This window comes from Nomascus leucogenys, chromosome 6, assembly GCF_006542625.1.
Source record: "Nomascus leucogenys isolate Asia chromosome 6, Asia_NLE_v1, whole genome shotgun sequence".
In the NCBI taxonomy this organism is placed as follows: Eukaryota; Metazoa; Chordata; class Mammalia; order Primates; family Hylobatidae; genus Nomascus; species Nomascus leucogenys.
In genome coordinates this window covers 96,043,674-96,055,936 of record NC_044386.1, presented here as the reverse complement: position 1 = coordinate 96,055,936, position 12,263 = coordinate 96,043,674, and the positions used below count along the sequence as shown (strand labels likewise).

General features: G+C 37.1%; 1 protein-coding gene across 8 annotated transcripts in view; it reads left to right on the top strand.

The window, feature by feature from the left end:
- The window catches only part of SCAPER (S-phase cyclin A associated protein in the ER), a 562,100-nt gene that overhangs the window by 290,634 nt on the left and 259,203 nt on the right, over positions 1-12,263 (top strand). The gene's annotated exons all lie outside the window — the stretch shown is intronic.

Sequence of the window (12,263 nt, the reverse complement as noted above, 5' to 3'; positions counted from 1 at the left end):
ACAGGAAGGGGAACATCACACCCCGGGGACTGTTGTGGGGTTGGGGGAGGGGGGAGGGACAGCATTAGGAGATATACCTAATGCTAAATGACGAGTTAATGGGTGCAGGAAATCAACATGGCACATGGATACATATGTAACAAACCTGCACATTGTGCACATGTACCCTAAAACCTAAAGTATAATAAAAAAATAAAAAAAAGACAGCCCTCACAGAGAGAACTATCTCATCCAAAATGTTAATAGTGCCAAGGTTGAGAATCTCTGTTCTAACAGATCAGGTTCTGGCAAAGCAAGGCTGTGCTGGTTCTTGCTCTGAGGAGATCTCTTTAAGGATTGTTCCTCGGGCCAGTCTGTAAAGAGAATTAGAATTCTCTAATGCTAATTCTCATGAGATTTTAGATGAGAATTTAGACTTCACCATTGAAGTGTAAATGTAATTAAACAATAGCTAGGTAAACAAAGGCATCATCATTTTGTTTCTCTTAAAAATACTGTCGGTAGAGCTGCAGTGAGAAAAGTACTCACAAACACTATTGAAGGGAGTACAGACTAGTATGATCTTGTTGAAAAGCAGTATGCATTAGCAGTTTAGGAAGTCCTATTCAGACCTAAGCCTGCTCAGTGAAATAGCACAAAATGTGCTCAGATATTTATATACATAGATGACTCTTTCTTAAAAAAATTTTTTATTTTAAGTTCTGCAGTACATGTGCAGGATGTGCAGGTTTGTTACATAGGTAAACATGTGTCATGGTGGTTTGCTGTACCTATCAACCCATCACCTAGGTATTAAGCCCAGCGTGCATTAGCTATTTGTCTTGATGCTCTCCCTCCTCTCGTCCCCCCTCAACAGGCCCCAGCGTGTGTTGTTCCCCTCCCTAAGTTTATGTGTTCTCTTTGTTCAGCTCCCCCTTATAAGTGAGAACATGCAGTGTTTGGTTTTCTGTTCCTGCATTAATTTTGCATAGATGACTCTTTTACTGGTACTTTTAACAGTGAAAAAGTCAAGAAACAATTTAAGTGCCCCAACTTGAGGAATATCCATAACCACTTGTTGGTGTACATATGCTATAGAATGTTAATGTAGCCATTATTTGCATTTACAGTAGAAATATTCTTGCCTGTCAAAAGATACCAATCAGCTTACTACTTTTATTTATTATTGTTCTGAAAGTATTAGGCATTGTAATAAAAAGATAAATACATATAAAACATTAAAGAAGTAAGAAATTATCAAGATTATGAAGATACTGTATATCACAAATACTGTATATCAGGAGAATGGAGTGCAGAACTAGTAGAAGCAACAAGAGAAATCAATTCAGTAGGATGGTGGATTACCAAATTAATATAGTAACAATAATAGGTAACAAATTACTGAGCCATTACCTTATGCTAGACTCTGTGTGTGCTAACTCATTGCTGACAATAATTCTATGAGGTTAATTAGGGAAATTAAGCTCTAGAGAGGGTAACTTGCCTGAAGCTACACAAAAGCAATATCTAGCATACAAAAATTAATAGCTATTCTTTGCAATAACCACTTAGAAAATATAAATATATTTACAACAGCAATAAAAAGAAGTAAAATATTTAAGAGAAAACTTGTATATATATTTTTTGAAGACAGAGTCTCTCTCTGTCACCCAGTCTGGAAGGCAGTGGCATGATCTAGGCTCACTGCAACCTCCACCTCCCAAGTTCGGGCAATTCTCGTGCCTCAGCCTCCCACCTAGCTGGGACTACAGATAAGTGCCACCATGCCCAGCTAATTTTTTGTATTTTAGTAGAGACAGGGTTTCACCTTGTTGCCCAGGCTGGTCTCGAACTCCTGCGCTCAGGCAGTCTGCTCACCTCAGCCTCCCAAAGTGCTAGGATTACAGGCATGAGCTACTGCACCCGACCTTTAAGAGTAAACTTAAGAGGAAATGTGAAGGATCTATTAAAAGAAAATCTTAAAAAGCTAACTAGAGATATAAAAGACTTTTATAAATGGAAAGACAAATCATACTCTTGGATAAAAGACACAGGACAGTAAGTTTGCTGTAAATATTCCTACAAATGTAATGTAATTCCTGTAAAATAGCAACCTTTTTTTCATAGATCTAAAATCATTCTAAAGAGAATATAGAAACGTCTGAGAATTTCTAGGAAAAATGTTTGAAAGAAGGAATATGAGATAGGACTCAGCTAATGGATATTTAATAAAATTTTAAAGCTGCACTCACTGACACATGAATAAAAATACAAATTGTTGGAAGAGTGTTCTTTTGTTTTTGTTTTTTGAGACAGAGTCTCACTCTATCGTCCAGGCTGGAATGTAGTGGCAAGATCTCGGCTCACTGCAACCTCTTCCTCCCGGGTTCAAGTGGTTCTCGTGCCTCAGCCTCCCTGATAGCTGGGATCACAAGCACCTGCTACCACACCCGGCTAATTTTTATATTTTTAGTAGAAAATATAAAATATAATGGGGTTTCACCAGTGTTGGCCAGGCTGGTTTCGAACTCCTGACCTCAAGTGATCCACCCACCTTGGCCTCCTGAAGTGCTGGGATTATAGGTGTGAGCCATCATGCCCGGCCGGAAGAGATTTCTTAAAACAGTCTAGAAATATATCTAAATACTTGAGGAAATTTAATATATGACTGTGGCATATAGTATTTGCAAAAGATGGCCAGAAGTTGAGCCATTTCTGAATACATGCCCCTTTGCAGTATAACTTTGCTGTTTCTCCTATCAAGAAGTGGACTCTGTTTCCCTTCCTCTTGAACTTCTGGACCTGTGACTTGTTTTGGCCCATTGAAAGCTGTAGAAGTGATATGTGACTTCCAAGCCTTAGCCTCACGGGTCTATGATTTCTGTTCTCACCTGCACTTTCTTATTCTTCAGTAACTGCCGTGTACGGAAGCCTGGGTCAGCCTCCTTGTGAGTGAGAAATCACATGAAGGGACAGGCTCAGTTGTCCTGGCTGTCCCTTCAAAGAAAACCCTAGGCAAGGGATTAAGGCCATCCAGGACCAGTTAGCACCTAGCCGGTTACATTAGGTGAGACCAGAAGAATTACCTAGCTGAGCCCAGGTCAAACTGCAGGGAGCAAATAGATAGTTGTTTGAAGATACTGAGTTTTGAGGCAGTTTGTTTCACAGGAAGTGATTACTGGTACAATGACAAAGGTGGAATTCCAAGTCATTAGGGAAAGGATAGATTAGCCAGTAAATGTTGATGAATACTCTTTTCACTCCTTAGTCTAGCAGTTAAATTGCTGATTAATCAAAGATGTAAAGATAAAAACATGAAACTGTAAAAGCACTAGAAGAAAACAGGAAATGTCAAAGTCCCTTCTAAATAAACTTCTAGACACAGGAGTCAGAGAAGAAAAGACTGATGAATTTGACTGTATCAAAGTGAAAACTGATGCTTGGTTAAATACCATAAAGAAAAGAGAGGGGTGGAAATATTTACAACAAAAATGATAAAGAGCTCATGTTTATATAAATAAATACCTTGTATAAATTAATATGAGCAAGATCATTCATCAGTAGGAAAAAATATTGGATATGATCAGATAATACAAGGAAAAGGAAATTAAAAGTGCCCAATTTGTTTTACTTTTGAAATTCCAAACTACTTAATTGGATTTTTAAAAATTATATTTATAGACATTTTAATGCTGTGAGGAAATGCTTATGATGATTGAAAACTTTTAATTTTGATACAGTACGAGCTTTTTACATTAAAATGATAGGGGCCCTAAAGGGTAGTAATGCTACTTAAATTCAAATTTCCATATATATCTTCCTAAAAACTATATATATCAACAAGGAAAGCAAATTAAGTCATCAATACTTCATATCTATACTATATCTAGGAGACATAGATGGCTACCAATGTATGTTTTTTCATTTTTTAAAATGGTGATGAAATACATATAGCAAAATTTACTATCTTACTCATTATTAATACAGTTTAGTGATATTAAGTACATTCATATTGTTGTGTAGCTATTACATCATCCACCTGCAGAACTATTTTCATCTTACAAAACTATAACTATACCCATTAAACGATAATTTCCCATACCTCCTGTTCCTAGCACTTGGCAACCACCATTCTACTTTCTGTTATTATGATTTTGAATACTCTGGGTAACTCATGCAAGTGTAAATATACAGTATTTGTCTTTTTGTGATAGGCTTATTTCATTTATCATGATATCCTCAAGATTTATCCATGTTGCACCAAGGATAAGAATATTCATCCTTTTTAGGGCTGAATAATACTCCACTCTATGTTTTGCTTATCCATTAATCTGTCATTAGACATTTGGATTGCTTCTACTGTTTAGCAATTATGAATAATGCTGCTGTGAACATGGGTATACAAATATCTCTTTAAGTCCCTGCTTTTAATTATTTTCTGTATATACCCAGAAGTGGAATTGCTTGATCATATGGCAAATCTATTTTTAATATATTGAGGAACCAGCACACTGTTTTCCACAGTAGCTATACCATTTTTTACATTCTCACCAGCTCTGCACAAGAGTAACAATATCTCCACGTCCTCACCAGTACTTGTTATTTTCTGCTTTTTTTGATAGTAGCCATCCATATAGTTGAGATAGTATCTTATTTTAGTTTTGGATTGCATTTACCTAACAATTAGTGATGTTGGACATCTTTTCATGTGCTTTTTGGACATTTGTATATTCTTTTTTTTTTTTTTTTTGAGATGGAATCTCATTCTGTTGCCCAGGCTGGAGTGCAATGGTGGGATCTCAGCTCACTGCCATCTCCAGCCCCCAGGTTCAAGCAATTCTCCTGCCTCCGCCTCTCGAGTAGCTGGGATTACAGGTGTATGCCACCATGCCCAGCTAATTTTTTGTATTTTTAGTAGAGATGGGATTTCACCATGTTAGCCAGGATGGTCTCAATCTCCTGACCTCGTGATCCGCCTACCTTGGTGTCCCAAAGTGCTGGGATTACAGGCGTGAGCCACCATGCCTGGCTCACACACATTTTTTTTTTTGAGATGGACTCTTGATCTGTTGCCAAGCTAGAGTGCAGTGGCGTGATCTCAGCTCACTGCAACCTCTGCCTCCCGGGTTCAAGGGATCCTCCCACTTCAGCCTCCCAGGTAGCTTGGGACTACAGGAATGTGCCACCAACTTGGATAATTTTTGTATTTTTTTGTAGGGATGGGGTCTTACCATGTAGCCCAGGCTGCTTTCAAACTCCTGGGCTCAAGCAGTCTGCCGCCGTCAGCTTCCCCAAGTGCTATTACATCTTCTTTAAATGCTTGGTAGAATTCACCAGTGAATCCACAAAGTCCAAGGCTTTTCTTCGATGAGAGATTTTGATTACTAATCTCCTTAATTATATGTCTTTTAGGTCTTCTATTTCTTAATCATTAGATTTTGGCATATTTTGGGTTTCTAGGAAGTGGTCTGTTTTGTGTAGGTTATCCAATTTATTGACATACAGTTGTTAATAGTACTCTCTTTGAATTCTTCTTATGTATGTACAATCAGTAGTAATGTGCCCACTTTCATTTCTGAATTTAACAATTAGTATCTTTTCATAGTCAATCTAGCTAAAGGTTTGTCAGTTTAGTTTGTCTTATGGAAGAACCAGCTGTTGGTTTCATTGATTTTTCTCTATTTTAAAAAATTCTGTTTCATTTATCCCTGCACTAGTCTTTATTATGCTTTCTGAAGGAAATAATAAAGCTTTGGGTTTAGCTTTGGGTTTAGATTTTTCTTCTTTTTCTACTTTGTTAAATATAAATGTTTATAAATGTCCCCCTTCTTTCACTGTGTCCCATACATTTTGATATGTTGTGCTTTCATTTTCATTTGTCTGTATTTTCTGATTTTTCTTTGACTACTTTTGTGATTCATTGGTTGTGTAAAAATGCATTATTTTTCACAAATTTGTGAATTTTTCAGGTTTTTTTTGTTACAAATGTCTAACTTCATCCTGTTGTGGTCAGAGAATACACATTGTATGACATCTATCTTTGTGAATCTATTGAGTCTTCATTTGTTTGTTTTTGTTTTTGTTGTTTGTTTTTTAACTTTTAAGTTCAGGGTTACAAGTGTAGGTTTGTTACATAGGTAGTAAATTTGTGTCATGGGGGTTTGTTGTACAGAGTATTTTATCACCCAAATATTAAGCCTAGTATTCCTTAGTTATTTTTCTTGGTCTTCTCCCTCCTCCCACCCTCCATCCTCCAAAAGGCCTGAATGTATGTTGTTCCCCTCTATGTGTCTATGTGTTCTCATCATTTAGCTCCCACTTATAAATGAGAACATGTGATATTTGGTTTTCTCTTCCGGTGTTAGTTTGCTAATGATAATGGCCTGCAGCACCATCCACGTCCCTGTACAGGACATGATCTCATTCGTTCTTATGGCTGTATTATGTTCCATGGTGTATACATACCACATTTTCTTTAACCAGTCTATCATTCATGGGCCTTTAAATTGATTCCATGTCTTTGTTACTGTGAATAGTGCTATGATGAGCATATGTGTTTGCATGTGTGTTTATAATAGAATGATTTATATTCCTTTGGATATGTATCCAGTAATGGGATTGCTGGGTTGAATGGTATTTCTGTCTTTAGGCCCTTTGAGGAATCACCACACTGTCTTCCACAATGGCTGAACTAATTTACACTCCCACCAACAGTGTGTAAGCATTTCTTTTTCTCTACAACCTTGCCAGCATCTGTGATTTTTTTGACTTTTAAATCGTAGCCATTTTAACTGGTATGACATATGTCATTATGGTTTTGATTTGCATTTCTCTAGTGATCAGTGATGTGGAGCTTTTTTTCATATGATTTTTGGCCATATGTATATCTTTTTTAGAAAAGTGTCTGTTCATGTCCTTTGCCCACTTTTTAATCGGGTTGTTTTTTTTCTTGTAAATTTAAGTTCCCTATAGATGCCAGATATTTTGTTGGATGCATAGTTTTCAGGAATTTTCTCCCATTCTGTAGTTTGTCTGTTTACCCTGTTGATAGTTTCTTTTGCTGTTCAGAAGCCCTTCAGTTTAATGAGATACCATTTGTCAATGTTTGCTTTTGTTGCAAGTGCTTTTGGTGTTTTTGTCATGAAATCTTTGCCCATGCCTATGTTGCAAATGGTATTGCCTAGGTTGTCTTCTAGGGTTTTTATAGTTTTGGGTTTTACATTTAAATCTTTAATCCATCTTGAGTTAATTTTTATACATGGTATAAGGAAAAGGTCCAGTTTCAGTCTTCTGCATATGGCTAGCCGGTTATCCCCACACCATTTATTGAATAGGGAATTCTTTTCCCATTGCTTGCTTTTGTCAGGTTTGTTGAAGATCAGATAGTTGTAGGTGTGTGGCCTTATTTCTGGGCTCTCTATTATGTTCCATTGGTCTGTGTATCTGTATTGTACCAGTGCCATGCTATTTTGGTTACTGTAGCCCTGTAGTATAGTTTGAAGTCAGGTAGCATGATGCCTCCCATGTTATTCTTTTTGCTTAGGATTGCCTTGGCTATTTGGGCTCTTTTTTGATTCCATATGAATTTTAAAATAGTTTTTTTTAGTTCTGTGAAGAATATCAATGGTAGTTTAATGGGAGTAGCATTAAATTTAATAAATTGCTTTGAGCAGTATGGCCATTTTTATGATATTGAGTCTTCCTATCCATAAGCATGGAGTGTTTTTCCATTTGTTTGTGTCATCTCTGATTTCTTTGAGCAGTGGTTTGCAGTTCTCCTTGTAGAGATCTTTTACCTCTCTAGTTAGCTGTATTCCGAGGTATTTTATTCTTTTTGTGGCAGTATGGAATGGGAGTTAGTTCCTGATTTGGCTCTCAGCTTGACTGTTGGTGTATAGGAATGCCAGTGATTTTTGTACATTGATTTTGTATCCGGCGACATTGGTGAAGCTGTTTTTCAGCTCAAGAAGCTTTTGGAGGGTTGGGCACAGTGCCTCATGCCTGTAATCACAACATTCTGGTAGGCCAAAACAGGCGAGTTGCTTGAGTTCAGTTCAAGACCATCCTGGGCAACATAGCAAAACCCTTTCTCTACTAAAAATACAAAAAAAAAATAGCCAGACATAGTGGCTTTCACCCGTAGTTCCAGCTATTCGGGAGGCTGAGGTGGGAGAATCACCTGAGCCTGGGAGGTCGAGGCTGCAGTGAGCCAAGATTGCACTACTGCACCCCAGCCTGGGCAACTAGAGTGAAACCCTGTCTCAGAAAAAAAGTAAAAAAAAAAGCAGCAGCAGCAGCAGCAGCAGCAGCTTTTTGGGCTGAGACTGGGATTTTCTAAATACAGGATCATGTCATCTGCAAACAGGGATAGTTTTGAGTTTCTCCTCTCTTGCTATTTGAATACCGTTTATTTCTTTCTCTTGCCTGATTGCCCTAGCCAGAACTTCCAGTACTACGTTGAATAGGAGTGCTGAGAGAGGGCATTCTTGTCTTGTGCCGGCTTTCAGGGAATATGCTTCCAGGTTTTGCCTGTTTAGTACAATGTTGGCTGTGGGTTTATTATAGATGGCTCTTATTATTTTGAGGTATATTCCTTCAATACCTAGTTTATTTAGAGTTTTTAACATGAATGGATGTTAAATTTTATCAAAAGCCATTTCTGCATCTTTTGAGATAATCATGTGGTTTTTGTCTTTAGTTCTGTTTATGTGATGAATAATATTTATTGATTTGCTTTGTTGAACCAACCTTGCATCCTGGGGTTGAAGCCTACTTGATCATGGTGGATAAGCTTTTTGGTGTGCTACTGGATTCGGTTTACCCAGTATTTGATTTTGGATTTTTGCATAAGTGTTCATCATGGATGTTTGCCTGAAGCTTTCTTTTTTTGTTGTATCTGCCAGGTTTTGGCATCAAGATAATGCTGGCCTTATAGGATCTGTTAAGGTGGAGTCACTCCTCCTCAATTTTTTGCAATAGTTTCAGTAGGAATAGTACCAGCTCTTCTTTGTACATCTGGTAGACTTCAGCTGTGAATCCTTCTGGTTCTGGGCTTTTTTTTTGGATGGTAGGCTGTTACTGCCTCAATTTCAGAACTCATTATTGGTTTGTTCAGAGATTCAATTTCTTTCTTGTTCAGTCTTGAGAAGGTGTATGTGTCCAGGAATTTATCAATTTCTTTTTCATTTTTTTCTTATGTTTTCTTCTAAGACTTTTATAGTTTTGAGTCTTACATTTTTTATCTGTTTTGAGTTTTTTTGTATATTGTTTGAGACTGGTGTTCAATTTCATCTTTTTGCATAAGGATACTCCGTTTTCCTAGCACCATTTGTTGAAGAGACTGTTCTTTCTCCATTGCATGTTCTTGGTTCCCTTGTCAAAGATCAATTGACTGTGAATGTGTGGGCCTATTTATGGATTCTCTATTCTATTCTTTTGGTCTATAGGTCTATTTTTATGCCACTATCATACTGTTTTGATTAGTTTTGTAATATAATTTAAAGTCAGGAAGTGTGATGCCTCCAGTTTTGTTCTTTTTGCTCAAGATTACTTTAGCTATTTGGGGAGTACTGTTGTTCCATTTGTATTTTAGGATTGTTATTTGTATTTCTGTAGAAGTGCTTTTGGAATTTTGATAGGGATTTCACTGAATATGTAGATCACTTTGGGTATTATGGTCAATTTAACAATATTCTTCCAATCCATGAACATGGGGTATCCATTTATTTATGTCTTTAAATTTCCTTAATCAGTGTTTTATAATTTTCAGTGTATAAGTCTTTCACCTTTTTAGTTAATTACTAAGTAATTTTTTGTTTTTCTTGTTAATGTAAATGGAATTGTTTTCCCAATTTCCCTTTAAGATAGTTTGTTGTTTATATATAGAAATCTTAGTGACTTTTGTATGTTGATTTTGTATTCTACAACTTTACTGAATTTGTATTTAATACTATCAGGATTTTTTTGTAGAATCTTTAGGGTTTTCTTTGTGTGTGATTTTGTCATATCCAGTCATTTTACTTCTTTTTCAAATTGGATGCATTTTATTTATTTTTCTTGCTTAATTGCTCTGTTTAGGAGTTCCAGAACTGTGCTCAATAGCAGTGGTGATAGTAGGCATCCTTGCCTTATTCCTAATCTTGGAGGAAAACTTTCTGTTTTGCCTGAGGCCTAGGGCTGATTGTGGACTTGTATGATAGTCATGCTGGGTTTCTTGAGGGACATGCATGGTGGTGCTGGCTGGGGTGACATTAGGGTGTAGAGGATGGTGGGTGACTCACGCAGCTGGAGTTTGGGAAGACATAAACTGTGGGGTCAGTGATGTTGAAAGCTGGGAGTGGGTGCACAGTGCTATGCTCGCACTGGTTTTCTCAGTTGCAGAGGCTCTTGGGGTCCTCTGTAGAGTAGGCCACTGAGCACCACAGTCGCATCATGGGAGGGGAAAAGTAATTATTTTGGAATATGTCAGAGCATTCTGTTTTTACCAAGCCCTGCCCTCAGGAAAGAAAAAAACCATTTCACCAGAGCCTAACCTTCTGGGGTTTTATCATAGCCAGTTCTACCTGGTGAAATGGGAAAACCCAACACTTACGTTCATTAGCCATGCTCTTCCACATAAGGGGGGAAAAAAAAGAAGTACTGGTTAAAGTCACAGTCCAGCTGCACAGGCCCACCAAAATAGTGAGACCTAATCATAGAATTATAGAACATTTACCCTCCTTTCACCTCTTACCATGATTTTACTAAAGGCTTATTTACTACCATAGTTCCATTTACCCAGTACATCATGTCCATCTTTCAAAAAACTGACAGGATATACTAAAAGGCAAAAAATGCAATTTGAGGAGACTGAACTAGCATCAGATTCAGAGTCAGATACAGCAGAAATGTTGGAATTACCAGATCAGAAATTTAAACAACTATGAATAATATGATAGGGCATTAATGGAAAAAGTGAGCAACATGGAATGACAGATGGATAATATAAGCTGGGAGATAATTTTTTTTTTAAGTGAGACCTTTTAATCAAAGGTCTCATTCTGTTGCCCAGGCTGAAGTGCAGTGGCATGATCATCGCTTACTGTAACCTCAGCCTCCTGGGCTCAGGCAACTCCCAACTCAGCCTCCTGAGTAGTTAGGACTACAGGCACACGCCACCATGCCCAGCATTTTTTTTTTTTTTTTTTAAGAGACAAGATCTCACTATATTGTTGCCCAGGCTGATCTCGAGCTCCTGGCTTCAAGCAGTCCTCTTGCCTCAGCCTTCCAAGGCACTGGGATTATAGGTGAGAGCCATTGTGCCCAGCCCAGTATTCTAAGAAACAATAAAAAAGAAATGCCAGAATTTAAAAACACAGTAACAAAAGTGAACAGTTTTATTGACAGGCTCATTAGTAGACCAGATAGCTGAGGAAATAATCTCAGCTTGAGGATATGACAATAGTAACTTCCAAAATTGAAAAACAGTTTGAAGAAGACTGGGGAAAAAGTGAACAGAATATCTAAAACTGTGGGACAACTACAAAAAGGTATAACGTACATGTAATTGGGATACCAGAAGGGAAAAGAAAGTGAGGAGGAACAGAAGCAGTATTTGAAACAATGATGACTGAGAATTTTCCCCAAATTAGTGACAGACACCATATCCTAGATCCAGGAAGTTTAGAGAATAGGAGAATACCAAGCAAGATAAATGCTTTCCTCAATAAACAAAAACAAAAAATTCTACCTGTGAGCGTATCATATTCAAATTGCAGTAACTCAAAGAGAAATGAAAAATCCTGAAAGACACCAAAGGGGAAAGAAACACCTTACCTATATGGCAGCAAAGATTAGAAAAAAACTCACCAACCTAGAATTCTGTACTGTGCAAAGTTATACTTCAAAAATGAAGAAATAAAAACTTTTTCAGATAAACTAAATTGAGGGAATTTGTTGCTATTAGACTTGCCTTGCAGGAAATGTTAAAAGAAGTTCTTCAGAGAGAAGTTAAATGATACAGATCAGAAACTCAGATCTGTATAACAAAAGGAAGAATTTTGAAGAATCAATAAACATAGATAAAATAACATTTTTCTTATTGTTAACAGATAACAATTTGTTCAAAATAATAATAGCAACAATGTTTTCTATTATATATGCTTATGTGTGTATATACAGTTGACCCTTAAACAGCATGGGTTTGAACTACCCAAGCCCAATGATATGCAGATGTTTTCAACCAAACACGGATTGAAAATGTAGTATTCTCAGGATATAAAACTCATGGATATGGAGGGCTGACT